The 27789-nt window shown below is 37.0% G+C and overlaps 1 protein-coding gene across 3 annotated transcripts in view; it reads left to right on the top strand.

The window, feature by feature from the left end:
* Positions 1-27789, top strand: part of LOC120310678 — a 62819-nt gene that overhangs the window by 12403 nt on the left and 22627 nt on the right. The window contains exons 1-2 of one of the 3 annotated variants that reach the window (XM_039349349.1): positions 11776-11851; positions 18400-18518. The exons of 1 other annotated variant lie outside the window; for it this stretch is intronic. The gene's annotated coding sequence lies outside the window, so the exon portion shown is untranslated. Of the gene's footprint in view, positions 1-11775; positions 11852-18399; positions 18519-27789 lie in introns of those variants that run through there. One more of the 3 variants, XM_039349347.1, reaches the window with a different exon arrangement.

Genomic DNA, 27789 nt, shown 5'->3' with positions numbered 1-27789 from the left:
CAACATGCCATGCTTTCTTAGGTAGTCACATATGACATCCCATCTGCTCCTCTTTTATGGGGTAAGACCTCTTACTAAACTGCAGCATAAAATGCTGATTTTCTAATTGTACTGAGCCTTGATGGCAAAGTGGTTAGAATGCAGTATTGCAGGCACCCAGATGGGTAAAACGAGGACCCTGATTGTTGCGGGTAATATGCTGGCTCTGTAAATTGCTTAGAGAGGATTGTAAAGCACTGCAAAGCAGTAAATAAGTCTTAAGTGCTATTGCTATTGCTACTGGCCAGCAGAACATTATAAAAGAAATAAAAAGATGCCTCAATTTAGGGAAACCTTAATTATTTTTCAGAATATAACTTCATCTTCTGAATTCTGAAACAGTCATTCAGACATGAATTCCTCAATACTATAAAAGCAAGAATGATGGCACTTTCTCTAATAGTGTTGTCCACGCTACCCACTGCTATAATTTGACCGTGAGTACATTTTGTTTGTTCCTCTTACCTATCTCCCATCACCAGGGAACAGATAGCAGTTTCATAAAGATGCAGCTGAGGAGCACAGAAAGGAAAGGTTTCAAATCTCAACCCAGGTCATTATCAAATGTGTATATCCCATTCCCATCTTACCATACTATGATCTGGATAGATACACAATAAACACTTCCAAAACTACTGTGATTTTGCTAAGCCACAATATTTTAGATTTCACAGAATCATTCCAGTTCTGGGTGCAGTTATTAATTGCTCATATTTTCATTGAACCAAACCATTAGCTGACTATACTCACCACCATATCTCCAACCCAATTCATCCTTTCTAGCCATCAAAGGCATTAGTTAGATATCCTGTTGACATTGTGCAGAAGGAAGCTGCAGAACCATCATATGCATTTGCATGGCCAGCATCAGTGATAGCAAGAAGGAAGATCATGAATGCCATGATGGCTGAGTCAATTGCACTCTGGTTTTCAGTTCACACAGCATATTTAAGCAAGTTGAAGTTATTCCAAGTTTCCATCCCACTTCTCCAACCTTCCCAAATGTATGATCTGCAATCTACTCAGTTATGAATCATGGAGATCTGTGATCTCTTGGAGAATCTCAAACAGACTGAGAAAGATTTGTACTGGCTTTGAACTTTCTATATGGTTCACACAAAGACTTGACTCAAATAATAATACTATAATGAGAGAAAAAAAGAAAGACTAGGTAAACATAGTGATGAAGGAGAAAAGAGAAAATTAAAGCGTGTATGCATGTGTTTGGGAGTGGTGTAAGCATGAATGTGAATGTATGAATGAATGAATAAGAAAACATTCCATTTCTCCATGTGTCTCAATTTTCCTGCAACTCGAGGAACTTTCTGCATGCCCCTGAAATCCCAAAGCCAGCCTCCAAAATAACAGGAGGAAAATCAATCCCAGTCAGATGGACCCGGTGTATAAACTCCTGCACAAGCAACAGTGGAAGTCACAGCAGGGGGCCCTTTACTCAAGTTTGTGTTGTGCCCTGTTGCACCCTTTCCCAGATTAGTTAATTAATCTTCTTTCCAACACTCATGCCTGGTCATCATTCATATGGACTACTACAATATGCTCTACATGGAGCTACTGTTGAAAAGTATCTGGAAGTTGCAGCTGGTGCAAAATGTGGTGACACAAGTAGTTTTGGGTGCCTCCAGGAACTGCATGTGACACCTTTGCTACACGAGCTACACTGGGTGTTGGCCTTCTTCCAGGTCCAATTCAAAGTGTTGGTTATCACTTGTAAAGCTCTTCATGGTATGGGACCAGGTTACCTGAGAAACCATCTTGTATCAATGTCATCAACTTGTCCCTGCTCAAGCAGGGAGGGGATTCCATGTTGCAGACCCCACTGACTAAAGAATTTCAGTTGGTGGGGTCTAGAAAGAGAACCTATGTATTATCTTGCCCCTAGAAGTGAGACTGACCTCCACTCACCTAACCTTCTGGAAGAGGGTCAGGTTGTGGCTTTGAAAACTGGCATGGGGTTCTAAGAGTGGCATGCAACCCTGGAAGTGGTTGGTGGCTTAGGACACTTCCTCTACCTTTTTTTTTTTTAAAAAAAAAAACTTTTTTAATCTTTGGAATTCTTAACTTTTAATTTTTTAGCTCTGTTTTTCATATTGTTTTTAATTATGTCACTTTTTACAGTTTTTATTTATAAACCACCCAGAGCTACTTAGATGAGAGGAATAGTAAAGAAATTTGCAAATACAATACAGTACAGTATAGTACAGTACAATACAATACAATACAATACAATACAATAATAAAACAAAACAAAACAAAAATGCATTTGTTAGTATAAACAGTTATTCTATAATCAATGATTCTGCCCAGGGTCTCAAAGTGATATCCTATAGGCAGTGTGCTGCAGCTGCCAAAAAAGCCAACACAGTGCTGGGCTGCATTAACAGAGGGATAGAATCAAGATCACATGAAGTGTTAATACCACTTTACAATGCCTTGGTGAGGCCACACTTGGAATACTGCATCCAGTTTTGGTCACCACGATGTAAAAAAGATGCTGAGACTCTAGAAAGAGTACAGAGAAGAGCAACAAAGATGATTAGGGGACTGGAGGCTAAAACATATAAGGAACAGTTGCTGGAATTGGGTATGTCTAGTTTAACGAAGAGAAGGATGAGGGGGGGGTATGATAGCAGTGTTCCAATATCTCAGGAGCTGCCACAAAGAAGAGGGAGTCAATCTATTCTCCAAGGCGCCTAAAGGCAGGACGAGAAGCAACAGATGGAAATTGATCAAGGAGAGAAGCAACTTAGAACTAAGGAGAAACCTCCTGACAGCTAGAACAATTAACCAATGGAACAGCCTGCCTCCAGAAGCGGTGAATGCTCCAACACTGGAAGTTTTTAAGAAGAGACTGGACAGCTATTTGTCTGAAATGGTGTAGGGTTCCTGCCTGAGCAGGGGGTTGGACTAGATGACCTCCAAGGTCCCTTCCAACATTATTATTATTATTTATCAATCATCGCACAGTCAGCCAGATGTTCAGACTGGATTTGGCATTTTGTCTACCTATCGAGTCCTTACCCAGGACCTGGGATAGGCAGATGTGGATGTTTGATGGTATTACAGATATCGTCGCAGGATGGAAGCAGTTCCTAATAAGGCCGCCTTTTGCAATTGACTAATAGCGAATTTGTCAATGCCAATTGTGTTCAAGTGGTGCTCCAGTTGTTTTGGGATTGCACCCAAGGAGCCTATGACTATTGGTACTACCCTTGCTTGCTTTTGCCACAGTCTTTCTATTTCTATTTGTAGGTCTTTGTATTTTGTTATCTTCTCCAGTTCTTTCTCTTCTATTCTGCTATCTCCAGGCACTGCCACGTCCACTATCCAGACTTTTTTGTCTTTCTTATCGACAATTGTTAAGTCTGGGGTGTTATGTTGCAGGTGCTTGTCTGTTTGAATTCTGAAGTCCCAGAGCAGTTTAATTTTATCATTTTCTATGACTTTCTCTATTTTATGATCCCACCAGTTTTTGCTTACAGGCAAATGATATTTTTTGCAGATCTTCCAATGCACCATTGTTGCTACTTTGTCATGCCGCTGCTTGTAATCAGTTTGTGCAATCTTCTTGCAACAGCTTACCAAGTGGTCCACTGTTTCTTCAGCTTCTTTGCAGAGGCGGCACTTACTGTCTGTTGCTGTCTTCTCAATTTTGACTTTGTATGCATTTGTCCTTAAGGCTTGGTCTTGTGCAGCCAGAATTAGTCCCTCGGTCTCTTTCTTCAATTTTCCTGCTCTTAGCCATTGCCAGGTTTTATTATTATCTGCTTTCCCAGCTATTTTTTTCATGTATTGGCCATGTAGTGCTTTGTCTTCCCATGCCTCTATTCTGTTCTTCATTTGGTCTTTCTTGTAGGCCAGTTTGGTCTCTCCAGTAGTTAGTAAGCCTTCCTGATATACTAATTTCAGTGCATCTTCATCATTGTTCTTCAGATATTCTTCCAAAGCCATTTTTTCTTCTTCAACCATCTGATGTACTTGTAGCATTCCACGCCCACCTATTTGCCTTGGTAGATAAAGTCTATCAATGTCACTGCGTGGATGAAGGGCATGATTCATTGTCATTATTTTTCTGGTCTGCCTATCCATTGCTTTTAGTTCTGCTTGAGTCCAGTCCACTATTCCAGCTGTGTACCTAATGACTGGGATTGCCCAGGTGTTGATTGCCTTTATGGTATTTCCTCCATTGAGTCTAGACTTTAAGATCTTCTTCACTCTCTTGATGTATTCACCTCTAATCTTTTTCTTGACTTCAGTGTGATTATTATTATTATTATTATTATTATTATTATTATTATTATGTATGTTCTAGTGTATTTTGAAATACACTAGAACAAGTTAGATTCAGTAGCCTCTTTGTAAGGACCCACCCCACTTTGCATCTTAAGAAGACAGAACTCTTGGAATAATTCTTCCAACAGGAATCCTTTATTAAGAGAAAATGGTTGCAGGCATGCTAGACAGGACTTGGGGTCCAAGCTCTCCCATTCAAGGTTTTAAGGGGTTCCCCAGTAGTCCCACCCAATCAACCCCCCTTCCAGTGATAGTTTCAAGTATCACAATTCCACTCCCTTTCTTCTTTCTTCCGTCTGGATGGAGACTTCAGATAACTACATGAAAGGCAATTACTCTCCTTTGGTATGCTAACACTTCGAGGTTAATAAACACACATTCAGCATTCAGCTCTTTGAAGTGTACTGAAGGAAGTGAGGGCCATAAAGCCCCTTTGTTCTCCCCCTTCTCTCCCTCTTATGGCAGAATCTAGAGAAGGCAGAATTGGGAGTTTCTATATTTGATAATTTAAAGATGAAATATAATTGGATTCTGACACTTTTTTTCATTGAGACTTCAGGTTTATCAGTGGAGGACCAGGGTATCCTGGGGTGCAGGCGACAAATAGTGGCAACCTCACTTAGTGTTCATGTATAATAGGAAGGAAGACATTCAATGGAATGTTGATGAACATTTCGTTCTTCATTGCAAAGCTGCAGTAGACAAAGGAAAAGGACTTTATTTGCTATAGAAACAATTGATTGGGAACCATCCAGAGTTGGTTAGAAGATAGGCAGCTATATAGGTGTTTTAAATAAATAAAGTTCAGTATTGCCTAGTGATGAAATTGTATTAAAAAAAAGCTATCCACCAAGTTTCTTCATTTTTTTAATCAGATGTCTAACATTAATAAAATGTGGTTATGCAGCGACTGGGAGCCATTATCTTTTTCCATGTCTCTTTAATTATTTTCAATTACATGAAAGCAATTTTTCCTTAATTCTCTCCCTTTCCCTCTCTTCTTTCTTTGTGCAAGTGGCTGTCAATGTTGACAAGAGAATATTATTTTAAACTTATCATTGACTTAAATAGATTATATAACTGCTAGATATGTCAAGTTATAGGGTTCTTTCAATATCCAGCCCATTTTGGAAGGAAATACATGGAAATGGCAAACAAAATGGAAAACTCAGTAATGTAACTAATAGTGAAAGTGCTATATTTATTTTCCTACATCAGTGTTCTGATCACCATCAACAAAAGGGAGCAGCATTCCATTATCTGGAGCTTGACATTTAATTTCTGACACACAAGCAGGGTCATGGAAATAACAAGGCAGATTATCTTGGCAGCTAAAAATGTTATAAAAGGTTGGCTGTTCTTTGCGGAGCCTCTCTCTGCCCCAACAGCTTCCTATCATATTGCTATCCTTTTTCAGTGCTTACCCACCAGTGAGAAAGCTGTACTGTATCTGTTTTCCACGGATTGTAACTGAATCTCGACTTGCTTGGTTTGCTCATGCTAACTTTAGCACTGACTGAAATCTTTAAAAGCAGGAAATGACATTATCAATATCAGACAACTTAGATGTGTAACCTCACCAAAAGAAGACTAGTTGTATCAGACAAAGTTTCCATAGGAAGAGAAGGGACCTAGCTGCTTCTTTCTCTTCTCTTTTTTTCTTCTGGGGTGTCCATCACAGCTAACTATTCAGTAAGCACTAGCATTAGCTGAAAAGACAAGGAAATGTTATTTCATGCCACAATTTGTGTCATGAATCTGAACTGAGACTTTGTTAGGTTTTTTTGACAGTGCATTGCAATTTGCTTTATCCTGAACTTATCTCAAAAGAGTAACCATCCTGTCCTGTCACATGGAGTACACCTTATATGAAACTCAAGTGGAAGTAAAAATTATTTGCAAGGAGATTTCCCCAGTGGATGTTACTTCATTTTTCAAGCTGGTCTCAGATCTCATGGTTGAAAACTAGAATGTTATCAGTGCCACTTGAGCAGTACTGAAGTCTACCATTATTGGTTTCTGCACTTTAAGAATTAAAGCAGCTTTTTAATATATGTACTCAAGCATAGCTGGGTTCTCAGCACAGCAGTCCTGTAAGATGAGTCACTAAACTAAAAGTCTGACTTCTTACAGGAGACCTCAGGGATTTCAAGTGAGTCTATCCATTGGAATTTCTTAAAAGTGGAAGGTATTGAAGAGGACATCCTTTTCCTCTTGTGTTTGACTATAGGTCCATCTGGTCACTTAGATGACTTGAATGGCTCTGCTTCTTCTTTGATTCTGATTTTGGCTTTGCTCTTCCATCCAAGTCCAGCTTTGTCTTTTGGTCCTGAACTTTTACCATCGTCCATCCATCCATCCATCCATCCATCCATCCATCCATCCAAAGCTCATACTATGGCTGCTATATTCTGGTTCACTACTCATAGCTGTCCATTCAGAAAATCAAGTTCATGAACAATGACACGTGTTATGTGTGCTATGAGCAGGCCTCCTTTGGCAGATAAAGGCTGCAATGTTCCCTTACATCAACTGAGATCTAGACATAGGAATTTTCTCACCAAATCATGAACATTTCCATGTACTCTAGTTCTGCCTCATAAATCTTCTGAGTTTGTTTAACTTTTTTGGGCTGTTTTTACTGCTGTTAAAATTTTATGTTGCAGTTGACTAGTAGATAAAAACATGGCTTTTCTCAGTAGAAAGAGTACAGGATGGAGGAAGCGTAAATTACAGAGGCTCAGTTTTGCTGAAAATAAATAAGTTATTTGAGCTGAGTAAATCCCAGGTTGGCAGCTAATGTTTGAAAAGAAGCAAGCCCTTGAATTGGAAAAGTCTGTACAGTGATCTCATCCAGGAACTTTCCCTCTTTTGTCTGTTTTCGATACCGTGTGGCTGCCTAGAAGCAGACCACTGGCAATTATAGCTACATCGTAATGAAATTAAGGTGAGGGAGAATAGGAGAATAAGCAGCCAACTATCTTAAACACTTAAACACCAGCCAACAAACCAAACAAGGATGGTTCTTATGGTCTATAAAACAGACATATGTTTCTATTGTACATTCAAAAGTACATTCATATTCTTCACTCTATTCCCTTTCATGGAAAGCAATATTATGAAAAGTGCAGATCAGGAATAAGTAGTAGTAAATTAAAATAGTTAAAGGTATGCAGTAAGAAAACAAAATCAACCTACTGTAATGTCTAATTTATACCAACGCCCATATACCTCTCCACATCTTTCTATTCTTAAAAGTTGTCCTTGTTCCCAATACGTCCAAATACCTTCATACAGTGCTTTTTCTTCTATTCTTGAAGAGCTTATCAACTCCTTTCAGCCACAATTTTCTCACTCTCCCCTTCCTCTTGATGCTTCCACTCTTCTTTTATCTATGTATTTTGATATTTAATCCTCATTCATACTTTCTATATGACCAAACTATCTTAAAGTACTCTTTTCTTAATGTTCATTTGATTATGTATGTATGTATGTATGTATGTATGTATGTTTTTATTTATTTATTTATGAAAATATATATGGCTATCCAACTTACTCTCAGTGACACTGTGCAGTTTACGAAGATACAAGCCATATTCATTCAATACTCATTCATTCTTGAACCTATCTTATACACTCTGGCTATGAGAGACGAATCTCACACAGTCAGTGACAGACAATATGATATCAAATTTGACGATAGCATAAACAAGAGGCAGATGGAAACAAACTGCCTGGCACACCAAAAGGGCAACAAGGCATTTCATATACATTTCTTCACAAATACATTAAAATAGCCAAAGGGACATCACACATCTTTGCCTTACTCCTTCTTGAATAATTAACTAAATCTTCTTGCAAATGCTTTACTTCCATCATGTATATCAAATTGGGCTACTACCATCATCGCCATCAACTCCCTACTCATTTAAGGCCCTTCATTTTATCACATACTATCTCTATACAATATACAATAAATTTTCTTCTGCATATTCATACATTTCTCAACGTCTTGTAAAACAGCAAAAAGCTGGTCTCCACACTTCCTATCAGCATAAATTGCAATCTACGGCCTCTATTCTGCCCCGTTTTTGCTCCTTCTGACTGCTTGTACCCTTTCAATCAGAGCTGTGCCGGACACCTTCACAGACATGTGTAATATCTCTATTTCTTCGTTGCTCTTGCATCTTCATAAGTCTCTCAATCTTTCATTCTAAATAGTCAAATTAGTCATGCTTTTGGATTTATTTTCATTCTTTTGCTATCTGTTCATAGGAATACTTAAACTATTTTTTTCCAAGAGAAACATGCTTTCTTTTAAAGAAGGTTCTTATCAAATAAATACTGCTCTCCTTTATTCCTAGGTCTGATAGCTTTTTCTGCATTATTTCAACATGTTTCCTACTGATACATTCTCATTACTTAGCAAAATACCATTTTTCCCTGGATCATATTGATTCAGAATATCCCATATTTTTCACCAAAACTCCTATCTGTTTTTTCCTTTATGACCACTCACCTGGAGCATTCTATTTGAAGAAATCAATGGTCCTGTCTTTTAAATTAAATATAAAATGAAACCGAACTGGTGTGGTGAGGTGTTTAGGGCACCAGGCTAGAAAACAGACCAGGGCACAAACCTTGCCAGACCAGTCCTATCTTGGGCACAAAGCCACTTGAGTGACCTTGACCCAGTCGCTCTTAGTTTTAGGAAGAAGGCAAAGGCAAACCACTTCACTGACTCAAAGGGGCAAATGCATACATACATAAGCAAGAATAATTCATCAATAATATATTTTATAAGTATGTTTAATGGATTCTTCAGTGGCTGTTTAAGAAAGAATAAGGGTCAGTTTTTTAGTCTGGAGATCTAATGTATATATGGGGGTTCTGACAGATAAGAATTTGACTTCTCTTATGACCACCCCAATCTGAGTGAATATTCACCTTACAGGGTAAATTTTAGGAAAAGAAATAAGTTGTACTGCAAAGGTGTTTGTTAGATACTGAAATACATATTGAAACCTGGGAATGTATCAATTCACAAAAAACTTTGGACTTGCCAAGTTCAGATTATAATTAAAAATTATAATTTTACATGGCTGGAGAAAAACTACTCTCCGGATCTAAAATCCTAAACATATAAAGAAACATACAAATGAATAGAAGAGAAAGACTGATCAATAGAATTCCTTATGGGTGACATTTTCCTAATTATTTTAAAATGGAATAGCTTCTTATAATATATTGATGGGGCTTGTTATTGTTGTCCTTATTTATTTTTTATTTTTCCATGTATGGCGTATGTGTATGGTATGCAGGTTTTTAATTAATTTTTGTGCATGGTAATAATAATTTTTATAAATTAAATCAACATTGATAGGACCATAACATGCAACTGATTTCAACTTGTTGATTCTGACATTCATGGACATGTACAACTTTCTAGAGAATATCATTTCATTCTTTCTTTCTCACAAGCAATGTAGCCCTTTATTTCATAATTAAGCCTATTCTTTCATTTCCTTGCATGTATTAATTCAATCCATTCCACATGGTCAGATCACTTTTATTCAGCTCTATTGCCTCCTTCCTCTATCTCTTAGTTTAATAGACATACCATAAACCTTTCCCCCACTTCGTCTGTTAATTTGTTCTCTTTACCCTTTATTCTTTTCATATTCCTAGTCACAGTCATGACACCATCGCATAGATCTCTATTGATTTCCACTGCTTTATGGCTTTAATCAAATGAAGTTTTCATACAATAGTTTCTACCAAGACAAAGAAGGTATAAAATAGTTCAACAGCTTCAATCATACTATTGCCACTTCCAGCATTTCCTGCTATTGGTAAAGTTGAGACATATTTTAACCAACATGCCATAAGTGCAACTAAAGGCCAGTTTGGCCCCATGCACACTCACATTTGCAAGACACTTTCTATGGTAGAGAATCTAGTCTCTATGCAAGCCAGGATCTCTAAAGTACAAACTATCTTGCAAGCCAACATACTATTGCTCCCATCCTACCACTGAAAGACACAAGCAGTAAACCACAATTTGATTATATACATACATACATGCATGCAACAGCTATTGGGTAGTTCACAACAGCTGCAACAGAAAGAAGAAAAAAACACAAGAGCCTCTACAACAGTCTAGTAGAAAAGTGGACATTATACAGATATGGAAGGATTTCAAGTATTGGAATTCATCAGGAATGATAGTTAATCTAGGGAGTACATCCAGATTTTTTACAGGAAACACATGTAATTCTGCAGTCTCAGGTTATGCATCTTGGCAACAGTGGATTTGCATAAAATGAAAACAGCAGCTAAAGAAGGTACTTGACCCAACTGTGACTGTGAGTTAAACTTCACCTCAATATATACCCTAACTCTAACTCTAACCATTCAGAGTCATCTGAAATGCAAAATGGGTGACAAATATATTTGATTAATAAACAAAAAAAACCCAAATAAACATACCTTATTGTTCTGGAATTGCACCAAGAGGCATTCATCTTTTTCACATAACAGAAATTCACACAATTATTGTCACATTTACATTAGCTCTTCAGAGTTTTAGCATAAGCACCAAGAAGCAGGAAATTTCCATCTGTTCCTGCAAAGTGCTGTGGGAGAACAAAGATGATAGCTGTGATTCGAGTATTTAGAAGTGCAGAGGGAGAATGAGAGGGAGAAAAGATGGTAGGTGAAGACTGTGATGCTTTCCTTCAGTTAGGAAAAAAAGGAATTAGATAAGACAGTGAAATCCCATCTCACCAAGATGTCAAAGACACATTTTCACTATTCAAGCATCTCTTTATTTCTGATTATGCTACCAATGCCTACTAATGCATCTTAGCTTCAACTCAACCCAGGCAAAACTGAGGGGCTCTAAGTTTTGGGACCTTCCATCCTTGGCTTTGCATGGGATGGCAATGCCCCAGATAAACCCAGTAGACAATCTGACATCCTCCTGGACTCTTAGCTGCTGCTCAAAGAGCAGATGGTAGCCATGCCGAGGAGGACCTTTGTACAGCTTAAGGCTGTGTATCCTGTTGTACCCATTCCTGGACCAATGGGTTCTGCTCATGGTCAGTCACGCCCTTGTGATTGGGGCTGCCTTTGAAGAGTATTCAAAAGCTCCAGCTGGTGCAGAGTGCAGCAGCACAGGCACTTGCTGGTGCCAGTGCTTTAAAGGGGTCCAGTTTTTACTTTTAAAGTCCTTCATGGTTTAGAATTGGGTTATATATGGGATTGTCTCCAATTTTTTCTGTCTGATCTGACAGGAAGGGCATGTTCTGGGTACCATCTGACCAAGCCCAGAAAGAGAACCTTTTCTATTGTGACATCCACCCATTGGAACATCATCCCCTCTGAGATTAGATTGGCCTGTTCCTTGTTAGCCTTTCATAAGCACTTGGGCACCTTTGTGTCCAGGTCTGGACCCCTCAGGAATGAGAGTGAGCCCATCTTCTGGTTCTGTGGATGAATGGTTAGATTATACCCAGCTACTATGTGTTTTATTGATATTTTCTTTTTTTTAATATTGTGTCTTATGTCTTTCATTTATTTTATTATAAGCAACCTTGGATCACATAAAAGTGAGATGAATAGCCATATAAATCAACCAACCAAGCAAAATTGCTGTCATAATTTACCTGACTTTTTATTTCAAATGCATTTCTGTGTTTTTGCTTTTTTTTAACTGAAAAAGTGTTCTTTCTATGCTTTCTACACTTATGGCCTCTGCATCTTTTCTATCAAACTCAGGGATCCAATTTAAGTGAAATGAGATAAGGAGATCAAAAATGACCTTATTTGCATTTTCCGTAAAAAAAAAAAGAGAGAGAAAAAAGACTCAAGAATATGTCTTGCTAAGAACAAGATGGAAAGTGAAAAGTAAATATCCGAAGTCAGTTTTAGAGTTCATTATGCTTTCTCCAATATTTGAAAAAGCTTGAAAAATGTATTGACTGGGTTGTATCACTTTATGACAGGTTAGTTTCTGTTTTTGGAGCAGGAGTCCTAGATGATTTGCATAAGTATCTTTGGCTCAGTAAAACAAAATGCCTATCACAGTTTTTTAAAAATCATAAATAGCAAGTTCAACATGGGATAAACACAGAAAAATATTTAGTTCAATTTTATTGCCCCTTGCTTCACCTTTAAATATTTTTTTGGATGAAATTGAATACACAAAAAAAAAATATTGGTGGGGAAAAATAATTTGTTCAGGTAGTAAGACCTCATTCTTAACAAAACACGGATGAAATATTTTGAGTTTTTCCTTTGGAATGCTCCCATACACCTTTTTGGTTTCAATATCTCCCAATAAGTAGCATAGTTAAAAAGGAATTAGAAAAATTGGGTGGAATACTGACAGACATGACTAGATTTGAAACACTAATAAAACAAAATTCAAAACATCTGTTTGGGTATATTTACAAATGGTTATTGAACTATGACTCAGAAGTCAAACAAAAAGGTTAAATATTGAATTTTTAATTTGGATGCAGAATTTAAGCCAGGCAATGGTATGCCACAATGAGAACATCAGTGGAAGACAAATATTACATTTGCTATATATTTTTATTTGTTAAATTTATATGTCGTCCATCTCCTATCTAAACGACTCTTTCATTAAATATGCTATGAATATTACATTTTGATAAAACTGGTACAAGATGTTTCATTGTTACATTATTTCAGTACTGACTGCCAAAACAGATAGCTCTTTTTCTAAAAAGATTGGAAGTGCAATACTCATGTCAGATAATTCATTCAAATTTGATGGCAATACTGTTAAAGCCCAACCACTCTGGAAGATGATTTATTGTAGAATAAATCAAATGTTAAAGGTTGAATTCTCTTTCCTGTAACTTTTAACATTGACAAGCATTATATTCCCACAGAGTAAACTGAGTTGGCTTGGTGAACTATGACAGCTGCCAGGGCATGTTATATTTTTTTATTAGTAAACATGTATAATTCATTTTTCAGAAGAATGACAAATTCAGCTATGTTTGATGTGCAGTTTATCTGGAGTCATAGGGTTTTTTAGGTAAGCCACCCTTAGTTACTTTGGAGTTGGGTGACCTTTAAATCTAATTCAAATAACAATATATTATTTATTCATTAGAGTTTTTTTAATCTTGACTTTATTACTTTTTTATAAATACCTCAAGGCAGTGAACACACATAATAATCCTACTCCTATTTTCCCCACAAATCATTAAAATAATTCCATGTGAAAATTGTGGAAAGAAGCAGAAGAAGAAGCAGTAGATAATATACTCAACTCATGCAAGAATATTGCACAAAATGATTATAAACAACGATATAACACTGTCACCAAAATGATTCACTGGAATATCTCTAAAAGTAATCAGGTGCCAGTATGAAAAATTGGTGGGAATATAAAGTTGAAAAACTAGTCAGAATGAGCAGGTTTAAGTATTATGGAATTTATGAATACAAATTGATAAAATATTGGGTCATGACACACTAGATTTAACTGGTTGAGAAGAAGAATGTGTGGATAATTGATGTGGCAATGCCAGGAACAATAGAAGATTAATTGGAGAAAATCACAAAATATCAAGATCTGAAAATTAAAGTTGAAAGATTATGGCCTAAACCACATGATGGTCCCAGTGATTGTTAGTACACTGGGTGCCATACTATAAAACCCTTGGACAGCATTTAGAAAATCTCCACATTAACAATATTTCTATTAGTCAATTACAAAAGGTCACTCTGCCTAGAAACGCACATTTACTAATAATAATAATAATAGTAAAGTTGGAAGGGACCTTGGAGGTCATCTAGTCCAACCCCCTGCTCGGGCAGGAAACCCTACACCATTTCGGACAAATGGCTGTCCAGTCTCTTCTAAAAAACTTCCAGTGTTGGAGCATTTACTGCTTCTGGAGGCAAGCTGTTCCACTGATTAATTGTTCTCACTGTCAGGAAGTTTCTCCTTAGTTCTAGGTTGCTTCTCTCCTTGATTAGTTTCCACCCGTTGCTTCTTGTCCTGCCTTCAGGTGCTTTGGAAAATAGCTTAATTCCCTCTTCTTTATGGCAGCCCCTGAGATATTGGAATACTGCTATCATGGCCCCCCTTGTCCTTCTCTTCGTTAAACTAGACATACCCAATTCTCGCAACCGTTCCTTATATGTTTTAGCCTCCAGTCCCCTAATCATCTTTGTTGCTCTTCTCTGTACTCTTTCTAGAGTCTCAACATCTTTTTTACATTGTGGTGACCAAACCTGGATGCAGTATTCCAAGTGTGGCCTTACCAAGGCATTGTAGAGTGGTATTAATACTTCACGTGATCGTGATTCTATCCCTCTGTTAATGCAGCCTAGCACTGTGTTGGCCTTTTTGGCAGCTGCAGCACACTGCTGGCTCATATTTAAGTGATTGTCTACTAGGACTCCGAGGTCCCTCTCACAGTTACTACTATTGAGCATGGTGCCACCTATGCTGTACTTGTGCAGTTGGTTTTTCTTGCCTAAATGTAGAACCTTGCTTTTTTCACCATTGAATGTCATTTTGTTAGTTAGTGCCCAGTGTTCAAGTCTGTCCAGATCCTTCTGTATCTGAAGCCTGTCTTCTGGAGTGTTGGCTATTCCTGCCAGCTTGGTGTCGTCTGCAAATTTGATGAGTTCCCCATCTATCCCTTCATCCAAGTCATTGATGAAGATGTTGAAGAGTACTGGGCCCAGAACAGAGCCCTGGGGCACCCCACTACACACTTCCCTCCATATAGTTGCAGTTCCATTGAGGACCACTCGCTGAGTACGGCCGGTCAGCCAGCTACGGATCCATCTGGTGGTGGTTCTGTCTACCCCACATTTTTCTATCTTGTCAAGTAGTAGGTTGTGATCTACTTTATCAAATGCCTTACTGAAGTCCAAGTAAATTAAGTCCACAGCATTCCTCTGATCCACTAATTTTGTCACTTGGTCAAAGAATGCAATAAGATTTGTCTGGCATGATCTATTTTTGACAAACCCATGTTGGCTTTTAGTAATGACTTTGTTTGCCTCTAGGTGTTCGTTGATTCGTTGTTTGATTATCTTTTCCAAGGATCTTCCCAGGTATTGAGGTCAGGCTGATAGGTCTGTAATTTCCTGGATCCATTTTTTTTCCTTTTTTGAGGATGGGAATTACATCAGCTCTTTTCCAGTCCTCTGGTAGTTCCCCTGTGTTCCAGGATCTTTGAAAAATATAGTTCAGTGGCTCCGATATTACATCTGCCAGTTCCTTGAGAACTCTGGGGTGTAATCCATCTGGTCCTGGCGATTTGAATTCATCTAGGCTGGACAGGTGCTCCCTAACCATTTTCTTGCCTATCTTAACTTGTGTTTCCGTTTTGTTTTTTATGGCAGTATTTTTAATAGGTTGGTCTGTTTTTTCCCTTTGTGTAAAGACAGATGCAAAACACGAGTTAAATAGTTCTGCTTTCTCCCTGTTGTTTGTCACCTTCTTGCCACTTCCACCCACTAATGGACCAATCATTTCCTTCACTTTTTTCATGTTTTTTACATGTTGAAAGAAGCTTTTTTTGTTATTTTTGACTTTGGTCGCAAGCCTTAGTTCATTTTGAGCCTTGACTTTCTTCACTTCATCTTTGCAGGCTCGGGCTATTTGCTGATATTCTGACTTAGTTATGTTCCCCTCTTTCCACTTTCTATACTTGTCCTTTTTATCTTTCAATTTGTCAGAGATTTCTTTATGCAGCCATGCTGGTTTCTTTTGGGAGCTGTTGTTTTTCCTCTTTGTTGGTATTGTGCTAGACTGTGCTTTTATTATCTCATTTTTCAAAATTTCACAAGCTTCTTGAGTTGTTTTCCCCTTGAGGATTCTCATCCATGGAATCCTTCCCAAGCCCTCTCTAAGTTTATTGAAATTAGCTCTCTTGAAGTCCAAGACTCTAGTTTGACTGTGTTCTATTGGTTGTGCTTCTATGATGTTGAATTCTAATATTGCATGATCACTTCCTCCCAGGGTTCCTATGGCTTCAACACCGTCTATCATTTCATCTCTGTTAGTGAGAATTAGATCCAAGATGGCTAATCCCCTAGTTCCCTTCTCTACTTTTTGGGAGACAAAGTTGTCTGCTAGGTTTGCCAGGAACCTGTTTGATCTTCCACTTGGTGTGGAGTTTGTCTCCCAGTTGATGTCAGGGTAGTTAAAGTCCCCCATTACTATTGTGATGTGCTTCCTACATACCTTAGTTAGCTGACTGGCAAAAAGTTCATCTATTTCCTCTGTTTGGTTGGGTGGTCTGTAGTATACACCTATGGCAATGTCATTTCCCCCCCCCTTTTATATTGACCCAAATGCATTCAAGACAGTTTTTATCATTGTTGTACTCTATTTCTGTGGAAATGTAGTTATTTCTTATATAGAGAGCAACTCCTGATATGCTGATACATTATAATAGCTGAAGAACTTGATGTGTATGAAGGCCAACATCAGATAAAGAACTGGTAGCTGTGATTTCACATATTGTGAACAGATTATAATAACTTTATATTTAAAGAATAAATTTGATACAGAATTTAATTCCTTACGGAAGCCATTTATCCTTCACGGTTTTGGACATAGGCTTCTACCACATCCAAAGTTTGGGTTACTCTTAACATGAGACTTTAATATATCCAGTAATATATCCATTCATTAAATCAGATAAAATTATTTTATCAGATAGAATACTTTGTTAATTATTTATTTTGACTTATGATTGATACTACATTAGCTACTATTTTTAATTATTGAATATTAATTTGATTATATTCTGAAATCTTCAACTGCTATCAAATATTTCTTATATCTGAAATACTTCAGTATGTAGCACTAATTTAAGTTACTTTGACATTTTTATTGAAACTTATATTGTGTATAATTTTTCTCTATTTTCTTTTAAATTTACTTGATTCTTCTTTGTTGCTATTTTTAAGTTAAATAATTAAACAAAGCCTAGGGCAAAGGCTGGGCCTGAGAATGTTGAGTTGAGAAAACTTAATCTAAGAATAATTTCACCTATTTGTATGATCAAAAAAGACTGAATTCTTTTCAACACTGGAGAGGTTGTGATATCTCATATGAACATGTATAGGGATCATATGACCATATAGAGATATGAACATATAGGGATGAACAAAGATTTCATGGGTTCTGTTACAAGTGAACTAAATCCATTTATATTTTTTATTTTGGTGATTGTGATCAGATTCTGTTTGCTGAAGTATAAATAATAATGAAGTTCTGGTTCAGCTGGATCTAAATTCATTTTCTAAGAACCAGAACCAAAGGACTAATATTAAAAATATAGAAAGCAGACAAGGCAAAGAAATCACAATAGGTTCTGTTTACAGTTGCTGCCAATGGCGGAAAGTGTCTGACATTTCCATTTCTAGGGATCAACATAGGAAAGCACTGAGTTTAAACAAGACTAAAACCGTGACTGGCACTTTTATGAGAAAGGTATTAGAAGAGATTATCACCTTGTATTTAATCAGTAGTAATCTACGTGCATTTCAAATGTGAAGCTTGGCATCAGAAGTTATTAAAATCATCTTGTGGTCAAGTAACAGGGACTGTGTTTTTCAAGGATTAGTGTAAAAAGGAGTCATGGAAAAAAGCTAAAGAGGTGTTGATTTTGGTTATTTCAGAATGCAGAATGAACCCTAGGTGATCTTTATGTGAAAATTTGCCTGAAATTTATAAGGAATTATGTTATTTATAGCTGATTATTCAACATAAAAAAGCTGCTTTATATGAAATCAGATCCATCTTCTATGTATCTCAGAGTTCCAGATCATATGGTTAAAACAGAAAAAAGGACAAAAATGGAGAGACCAAATATGCAATCTGTCTCCCCCACCCTCTCACACACCCATCATTACACACATACTCACATAATTATATACACTAAGATATGGAGACTATAATTTAAATATTTTGAGTAGAAAGTCTATGCATTTCACCATATTGGTGCTGTCCAATCAATGTAACTTTCTTCATTTCAGAACTCTGATATGTACCTAAGGAAGGCAATAGGGGAGCCACACACACCTATAATATTTCCCACTCTTCTTTCCTGTGGTTTATATAACTCTTTCTAAGATGTGGAGAAAAACAGGAATTGGTAAGTGCCCATTTATTATTTTGCCTCTGTCTGAAGGCTATAAAAGAAAACTGAAAGGTTGCTGCAGAATAAGGGACTCATTTGTCTACAGTGACACTTACCAAAAATTGGAAGAGATTTCTAAATGTAGGTAGGAGCAAATGGAATATAGAACATCTAACAAAATCAATTGGAAGAAGGGGACAAGGCATCCTAGCAGACCACGTAAGGATCATCCAAGGTTTTCCAAAATGATTTACCAACAAAAAGGGCTTTTTATCACCCTGTGCATTGGGTATTTTTCTGATGAAACATATTTTCTTGGAAACTATGAGACTAAAATATAATTTCACATACATCTCCGGCCTTCCAAAGTCTCAATGCCTTTAGGGCTGACAATCCCCAAATGCTAAAAACAGAGAATATTGGTTCTCTGAGCTGTATCTCCATCATAGAGTGAAGTAACCATTGCAGTCCTACATGATGTTACAGTGGGACCTAGCTATTGTAACTTCATACCCTTATTATCAGGTGCTAGACCTCTGTAATATACTCTACGGACTGCCCTTAAAAATTACTTGCAAATTACAGTTGGTCTAAAATGTAGCATGGTCAAACGCAATGACATGAGTTTTGTGTTTTGCCAATTGTTTTCCTGGTAAAATTTAAAGAGCTGACTTTACTATAAATTCTTCATGGTTTAGCACCTACTTATCTGCCAGACTGCCTACTTCAGCCAATACCACCCTGACCAAAGAGAGAAATACTGTTAATTTTTCCACACTCACAGTTTACATTTTGGAAGCTGTTGAAGATGTAGCTGTTCTAGAAAGTCTTTACCTTATTTTATTGTGCCATTTACATTTTCTATTTTGATTGTTTGTAGGTTTCTGTTTGGGTGGTGTTGATCTACTTGTTTTTATAACTGTTATATTGAGGATGTTTTACAATCTGAGTATCTCTAGTTTGTGGCAGTGTGGAAAACAAGTACTTTTACAATGTAGACTTTACTTAATCTATAAGAATCTGTGGATACATAATAAAATATATTGTGGATAAGCTGTGGGGAAGTTCAACCACTCAGCTAACCAATGTGGGATGAATGTTACTCTAGAATCTCAGTGACAGCCTATTTGTTGTTGTTAAGAAGTTTACATTGCCACCCCGGAGAATAAGGAAATGTCGTTGATTTCCTGCCCTAATGACTAAAAATTATAAGAGCCCAGATGGAGAAAACACACTGAAGATATACCCAAGTAAAGTGGAATAACTGTTTGTACTGGGTTATCTGGCTAGATAGGCATTACCCATGAAGGAACTAGTTTCCAATTTAGAGAATCTTTCTGGACTCATTGCTCTTTCTGGAACAACAAAGGGAGGCCATGGCTAGAGGATACTTTGCCTAGCTTTGGATACTCACATAGTGCAGGAAAATCTAGCTGCATAACTGTCACCCTCCCTATCCTCTGGGTGGATTACAGCAATGCACTTTACATGGGGCAAGCCTTTCCTTGCTTCTGAAGTCCTCACACATGAAAGAGACACAGAAACTGCAACTGGTCGCAAAGGTAGAGGCCTATGTACTGATTGGCTCCTGGCACTGGGACCACAAGCAGATATCTTGCGTTGTTTACACTGGTTCCCTTAATTTCACCATCTTTTACTTTATTTTACGTACTTATTTTTGTTCTTGATGATGGTTTTTCTCTCTTTGGGTTTTATGATGACACATTTGTTTTAATTGCAACATGGATGTTTTAACTATTACATTTTATACTCTGAGAGTAGTTGGCATAAATAGAAGCTTAAAAATAACTAAAATCAATGTATTTGGAATCAATGGGATGCAAATCAAACTGGGGGGGGGATGGAAATTAAAAGTAGAGAGGAGAACAACAATTTTTCTCTGTGCTTGAATAACCTTTTATGCATCGGCTTTATTTTTCTTTCAAGATAGTAAAAAAATAGCCTCTGCGTTTTGTGTATGCAGAAAAATAAATCAATTCATCTTAAGATAGGGATATATAAAAACAAAGCAGTATTGCAATGCAGCAGACCTTTATACTTTTCAAAAATAGAACGGGTTTAAATAAAGACAGCATATTAAAAGTGACTCCTGAGATTAAAAATATAGCATCATTAAAATCTTGTTATCCTTTGTCCTTTGTCTATGTTAGGAATCTAGGAACATTTAGGAAAATGGGGATGAATGAAGAAAACATGCCACAAATAGCAGAAAGTTCAAGGCACTGCACTCTAATTTCCATTTATGTTCCTTTCTCAGTACCAGAAGCTCTTCTGTAATTGCCCTTAGGTTTTGCTTCTCAAATTATGACAGGATAAACTTGTTTCATTCTCCGATTCTTTCTACTCATGTTCACTTTTAATGCCAGGGATGCTAGCATTAAAAAAATTCATTTTTGTCTCTTTGAGCTCCTTTTCATTTTCAAACATACTGATTCTGCCATTCAGTGTGCATGTATTGGCGACTAAGCAAGTCTCAGTGAACACAATAGGGCTTATGTCTAAATACACCAGTACAGAATTCACTTTCTACCTGTTCTTGTACTTTGGCTCACTCCAGATTGACTCTTGAATTTTTAGCTCAACTCCCAGCTCACCTTGGATAGTTCTCTGTGTTCCTAAATTTGCCTATTAGATTGGTTATAACCACACATATACTGTATTTTTCCGTCTATAAGACACACCCTTGTATAAGATGCTCTGGCATGCAAGTTTCTCCGCGCCGATCAGCTGTTCGGCGGAGCTGTCCAGCAAATCTGAAGTTCGGCTGGCTGACGATCTTGCCCCCTTCCCCGCTCCTGTTAGTGGCAAGCCCACAGGGACTTGGCACCTGCACCAGGTGGCATGGCAACCCACACAGGCATGCCCTAGGCTGCGGAGGTTACCATTATTTTTCCATGTATAAGACGCTGCACTTGCATAAGATGCACCTGATTTTTGAACAGGGTGTTTGCATGAAAAAATAGCATCTTATACATGGAAAAATACGGTATATAGAATATAATCTCATCTAATAGACAAACTTGGGTACATAGAGAACTACCCAAGATGAGCGAGGAGCTAAGCTAAATACATGTATTCAAGGACAGAGATTGTGTGTCTTTGTGTGTGTGTGTGTGTGTGTGTGTATAAACACACACACACATATGGGGCACAGTGGCCTAGTGGTTGTGACACTGGGCTGTTCAAGACCCAAGCACTGCATGATAGCATTCTTGTCCCAGCTCCTGCCAACCTGCAGTCATGAATAGCATGCACTGAACAGCCAACCAAGTAGCTGGCACTGTGTACAGGAACATCTCCATAGAATAACGGCTATATGGAACATCCCATCTTATTTAAGTTTACAAATGATGCCTTTAATTTCAATAAATCCACAAAATTGGAATCCAACTCACTGTTTCTTCCTCACTGCATTTTTTCAAAAGCTCACCAATGTCACACAATGGAGATTTAATACTGTTGCTAATCTCTGCATTTGCACAAAAGGATTAATTTGAAAGGTCATAAAAATGCACTTAAATCAGGGCCATGGAACATGTGCTCCTCCAGATGTTGCTAACACAACTTTTATTTTATTGATTTTACTTATGGGAGTGATGGGAACTGTAGTTTAGCAACATCTGAAGGCCCCCAAGTTCCCAGACTTCGATTAAAATTACACTAAATTAATCCCAAATCCTTTTGATTGGAGTGGAATAGTTTTCCTTGATTTTGAATCAAACCTCTGTAGGTTAATTGCATATGTTAATGTGCAGCCCAGATGAGAAAAAAAACAGGCAGTTACCTCGGCCACACCACACTCTATTCCAGATAAAAAGCATTCCCAGTCTATTTTATTGTCCTTGCATTGTTGCCCATATTTCTTTTAATTATTCTAGCCCATATGACTCCCAAATGTGTATAGCACTGCTTAGTCAAAGCTGGGGTTCTCTTTGAGTTACTTCAGCCAATCACTACTTCGGTCAACCCCCAAGCTGTGATCAACCAAGTGATGCTGACAAGATCTTGTTCCAATGGCTGGAAACTGTAAAGATTTGGACTGGGAGGAATAGGCTTAAAATCAACCCTGACAAAAGTGAATAGCTGTGCGTACATGGTTCTTCCATTGTAGGAGATTTTTCTATATGCATTTCTAATAGGATGACACTTCCCCAAGTGTATTGGTGCACAGTTTGGGGACATTGAAGAGCAAGTGGCAGCAATTGTCAGGAAAGCCTTCTTAAGACCTGTCTGCTTAGTCACTTTGCAAATGGACTACTAAAATACTTTCTACATGGGTCCCTTTGTAGATTACTTGGAAGCTACAACTAGTCCCGAACAGAGCAGTCTGAGCAGTTATGGGCATAACATGGTCCACCCTATGTAAAAACTATACTACATAAGCCACACGGCCTAGCAATGCTGGTTATCATCTATAAAATCCTTCAGGGCAGTAAAGCTGGTTATATGAAGGACCATCTTTCTTCTGTCTTTCCAATAAGATCTGACAGTGGTCTTGCTCTATACCCCATCTCTCAAGTAACAAAATCTAATGGGAGCCTAGGAAGTCAGCCTTCTCTGTGGCAGCATCTATCTTCTGGAATAGAATTCCCCCTGAGGTTCGAATAGCTCCAATCCTGATATCCTTTAAATTGCCTTGAAGATCTAGGATTAATTGGCGGTGTGCATGCACCTGGATTAAATTAATGGATTTGTTAATATAATTTTTTATTTTGTGTGTGTACAGTAATATCCTCTGGGCCATTTAGGATCACTGTTCAGCTGGAGTGCTTGATACTCCATTTAATAAATATGTAAGCTTTTTACTGCACATTCAGGAGAAATCTAGCATTATTATTGTTACTTCTGTTTCTTCTTTGGGATTATATATATTGGACAATCTAGAAAGAGATGAGGTTATTTCACAAACCATTGCAAATGTGTTTATGGTTTTGGAATACATTCTGCTCTTGAGCCAGCAGAATAAGATGTAAGAGCTGGACCTGAAGTAGCGTTTACTACTATAGGAGCAGCCTTTTAAACTCAAACTCAAAATTGCATCCAAATATTAAGTGAGAGCTAACTGAGACTGAAGGAGAAAATGGCACTAAGGGAGTACTATTTTCAAGGTTCATGGCCTTCTGAAAGACCTCCTTACCAACTCACTGTAAACATTTGTTGCATTAATTAATGACCCAGATGGTGAACAACATCAATGTATCTAATCACTGTGAAAGGAAAGAGCAAAGAAAAATAAAAACCCAACCAAATGTCTCTTGAACATTTTGAGTATAATTTTCCAGCATGGAAAAAAATGAAAACATATGCAGAATATCTTGATCTTTGAAGCCAGTTGATATGCTATGCTTATAAAACCTGATCATTATGTTCAAGTGCTCTCTAATGCATTCTGTTGGTTCCTTGAAATCTCTAATCTTAATCTAGTACATAATACCAGATGTGACCTCCTTCCCTCCATTTATTTGATACACATAATCAGCTTAAAGAATTGTACTTTGACACTGTTGATGGAAAGGCATTCTCCCTTGCCCAACACTCATTTATGGGTAAAGAGCAATCTGCATACAAAATGGGGAAAGCTCAGGGGCTTAAGAGCTACATATCTCCTTAAAATGCCAAGTATTTGCCACCTGAGGCAAATCTACCTCTCTTCTAACTTTATTCATGTATTTAAAATATGCATAGCCCTCTTAACAGTCAGGTGCCTGTATAACCAAATGACATAAAAATATCAAGTTAAATACACAATAATGATCAAAAAACCAAGAACAGCTTAATAATAATAATAAAAGCTAATCCTGGCAGCTTCTTTTGCTGGGCCTGTACAACAGCTTTCATTTCAGTATTTGAATAAGCAGTGGAGAGAGCGATATTACACTGAGTTTTACAACATCCCTGCCCAGAGAATAGGGGAGCCAGCTGGAAATATCATTTCTGCCAATATGCTCATCAAAGGTGCTTTTGACTTGTGAGACTGTCCCCAAATGTAATAGTATCAAGTTCTAATAAATTCTTTGCTCAGGACCGTGAGCTTACCATCTTTTATGTTCATTTATACTTATGTGCTTTCATTTCTCAGATGTACAATAAATATAACTCAGACTTTACATTAGTGGCTTATAGATAACAAAAATGACTTTTAAGCTTCTTCTGTCCATTCAGAACACAGCTATTTCCCCTGGAAGTGTTCATAACAGCATTTAGCCAATAAGTCACTATGACAGAAGAGCTACAAATAAAATATTAATTTGCCATCATGCCATCTGATCTACACTTTTGCCTGGGAGAGTTTCAAAAGATCACCTACATGCCAAGCAGTATGATTTTATGACAGATCTTAATGGCCAATCAGTAAACTTCAGGCACATATAATAATCCATTTTTTCAGCACTGATGTAATTTGAAATGGTCACTGAATGAATGATTGTAAGTCAAGGACTATTTGTAATAATCAACAAACATGTATTTCCAATCCTAAGTATCTCCCAACAACTAAAGGTCATATGATGTAGAGCCATCATGGTGCAATGATTAAGAAATGACACATATTCAAGTCAACTCTTAATTATAGAACTCACTGGGAGACCTTGAGCAAATTACCATATCTCAAGCCTGCCCATTTAAAGTGTGTTTTTTTTTAAAGAAACGTAGGAACCAGTGCTATATATGCTATTGAACTCAGCTGGAACTGGAAAGTTTAGCTTGACAAGTGGGGAAATCTTGACATTGTACAGGTATTTTGTCTATATTTTGATAATGTTCCTTTTTTCTTATACTTAGGATTGTCTTCTTTTCAATTGAATATGGTATAAATCTTTCTATAATTTCTAATAAATATGATGAACATCTCACCTATAATAAATCTTTCACTGATGAGTATACATAGTAAACTTCTTTAGTGTGACTGGGCAAGTTAGGGGAATATTGTTTAATAAAAATTATCTCTAAAGATGAAATAATGAATTTTAGTTATATCTTACTTAACAGAGACTCTCAAATATGTTTCTTAATGAATACATTTACATCAAATTCTTCAGAGTAAAATTAAAGTGCAGCCAGCATGACAAGAACATTTTTAAAAAATAGACAAATAAAAAAGGCAACATGATTAAAAAGCATCAAGATTAAAAGTCAAGTCAAGATATAAATTTTGATGCTATTCAATTTTTTTCTTTTTTAAAAAAAGTGTTTTGTGCTATTTTTCAACGTATTTCAGTATAATGTGATGAATTGTATGTCTTCTAAAAATATTTCTACAGGTACATGAAGATGGGGGGTAGTCCTGTACTGAAAATGACTTTCTTGGTCTTGTAATGTGAAACTGATCTCCCTCACTGTTCAGTCACTTGATAGAGGACATAGTGTACTTTATGTGATCTTTTAATCATCACTCTTGATGGTAAGATGGGTGGAGAATTAATTAAATACATAGATAAATAAATCATATATTGCCTTTTTATTAGACAGTTGAATTACTTAAGACATTTTTCTTATTTAATTAACCAAAACCATTACCTTAAAAGACTGGATTTAATAATTCATCAATCATATTTTAGTGTAAAAACTTTTTAGTTAGTTGCTAGATGATTATAGTATAGCTTCCCTTTTTAAAAATTTGGATGTAGACTAGTACATTCCAGTGACAGCGCAGATAATTCCTTCTATACTTTCTGGCTAGAATACCTGCTTACATAAGACCAATTCAGTGAAGCATTCATACAGTGTAGAGTTAATCTGTACAGGTATTTGTACACATGTGCACAACTGAAAGATAATTTAACATAAGTCATTTAGGATTTACATTAAACAAGAAAACAAATGGATCATCAAGCAAATCAACCAAGAGTTCTCACACATGGCACACTTTGGACACATAATAGAAGACCTAACTCTCATGGGAAGTCTGTAATGCTAGGAAACATGGAAGGAAAGAATGGAAGAAAACAACCAAAGAAATCGTACATGGACTCAGTTACAGTGTTGATGGGGGATACTGTTGGGTGACCCAAATGCCAGTTGGGGAAATACAGGCAGTCCTTGACTTACAACAGTTTATTCAGTGACCATTCAAAGTTACATCAGTGAAAAAAAGTGACTTATGACTGTATTTCACACTTATGATCATTGCAGCGTCCCCATGTTCACATGATCAAAATTCAGAGAGTTGGAAGCTAACTCATATTTATGAGTGTCCCCGTTGGGGCAAAACTCACTTAACAAATGACTTGCTTAGCAACTTAAATTTTGGACTCAATTGTGGTTGTAAGTCAAGGACTACCTGTATCGTAATGGAAATGTTATGTTTGTGTTCTCACTAAGAATCAGCATTAAATATAAATCAATCAGTTTTGTGATACTATAGCTATAGTGAAAGTGAAATTAGCCTTACCTTATTGGACTATATAGGACAAATGTGTGATGGAATGTAATAAGGAGATGGATTCTCTGAGGGAGGGAATGCATTCCAGAGGAATTAAAGGAATTAAAAAAGGAATAAAAAAAATATCTTTCCAGGTATTATGTAAGAGAAAGAGGGTGAAGACAGCTTCTCTGTAATAATTTGCAGAGTATATTGTAGATGCAAACAGCAGGATGTTCAGTCGGCATGATTTTGTCTAGAGGAGTGAAACACTAAAGAACGGGGCTTGAAAAAATAATCCCATGTCATTCTTTGTTTGGAGCATAACAATGAAGTGTTAGGATAGTATAGCAAGATAAGAATCTTCATGCTGACAGACAGATCTGATTGGTTAAATGGTGATATGGTAATTTAATGTTTACAGTGTGATCTTTATTAAGAATTGTACAGCATAGCAGTTACTTGTCATCATCATCATCATCTTCTTCATAATCATCACCAACATTTTCATCCATGCAGTAGAATATTAGCAATGTCTACCAGTCATGGAAACATTTCTGTTTCCCCAAATAATAACAACTTACATAGAAAAACCTTGCAGAAATGTAACATTCTATGAAATTTCTATGAAAGGATTTCAGTCTTCTTCTTAGACTTTTTAGTCCAAGTATACAGACTAGCAACCAAGAATTCATTAGATAGACCTGATTTCTCATACTTAGGCAGCCCAGCTACGATACCTAAGTAGCTTTGAGACCTAATTTTCAACAAAATTGCTACCTGATAATATCACCTGGTTAAGATAGTCAACCCCTTGTGACTAAGAAGCAGACACAGTATTTTTCCTCAGAGCCACATTGGCAACATGTAAAATGTTTATTTTCTTCCTGCTGGAGAAATTAAAGA

The sequence above is a fragment of the Crotalus tigris genome, unplaced genomic scaffold (assembly GCF_016545835.1).
Source record: "Crotalus tigris isolate CLP2741 ecotype Arizona unplaced genomic scaffold, ASM1654583v1 scf7180000018260.332519, whole genome shotgun sequence".
NCBI classification, from domain to species: Eukaryota; Metazoa; Chordata; class Lepidosauria; order Squamata; family Viperidae; genus Crotalus; species Crotalus tigris.
Note: the sequence above shows the minus strand (reverse complement) of the source record. Positions and strands in the feature narration are given on the sequence as shown.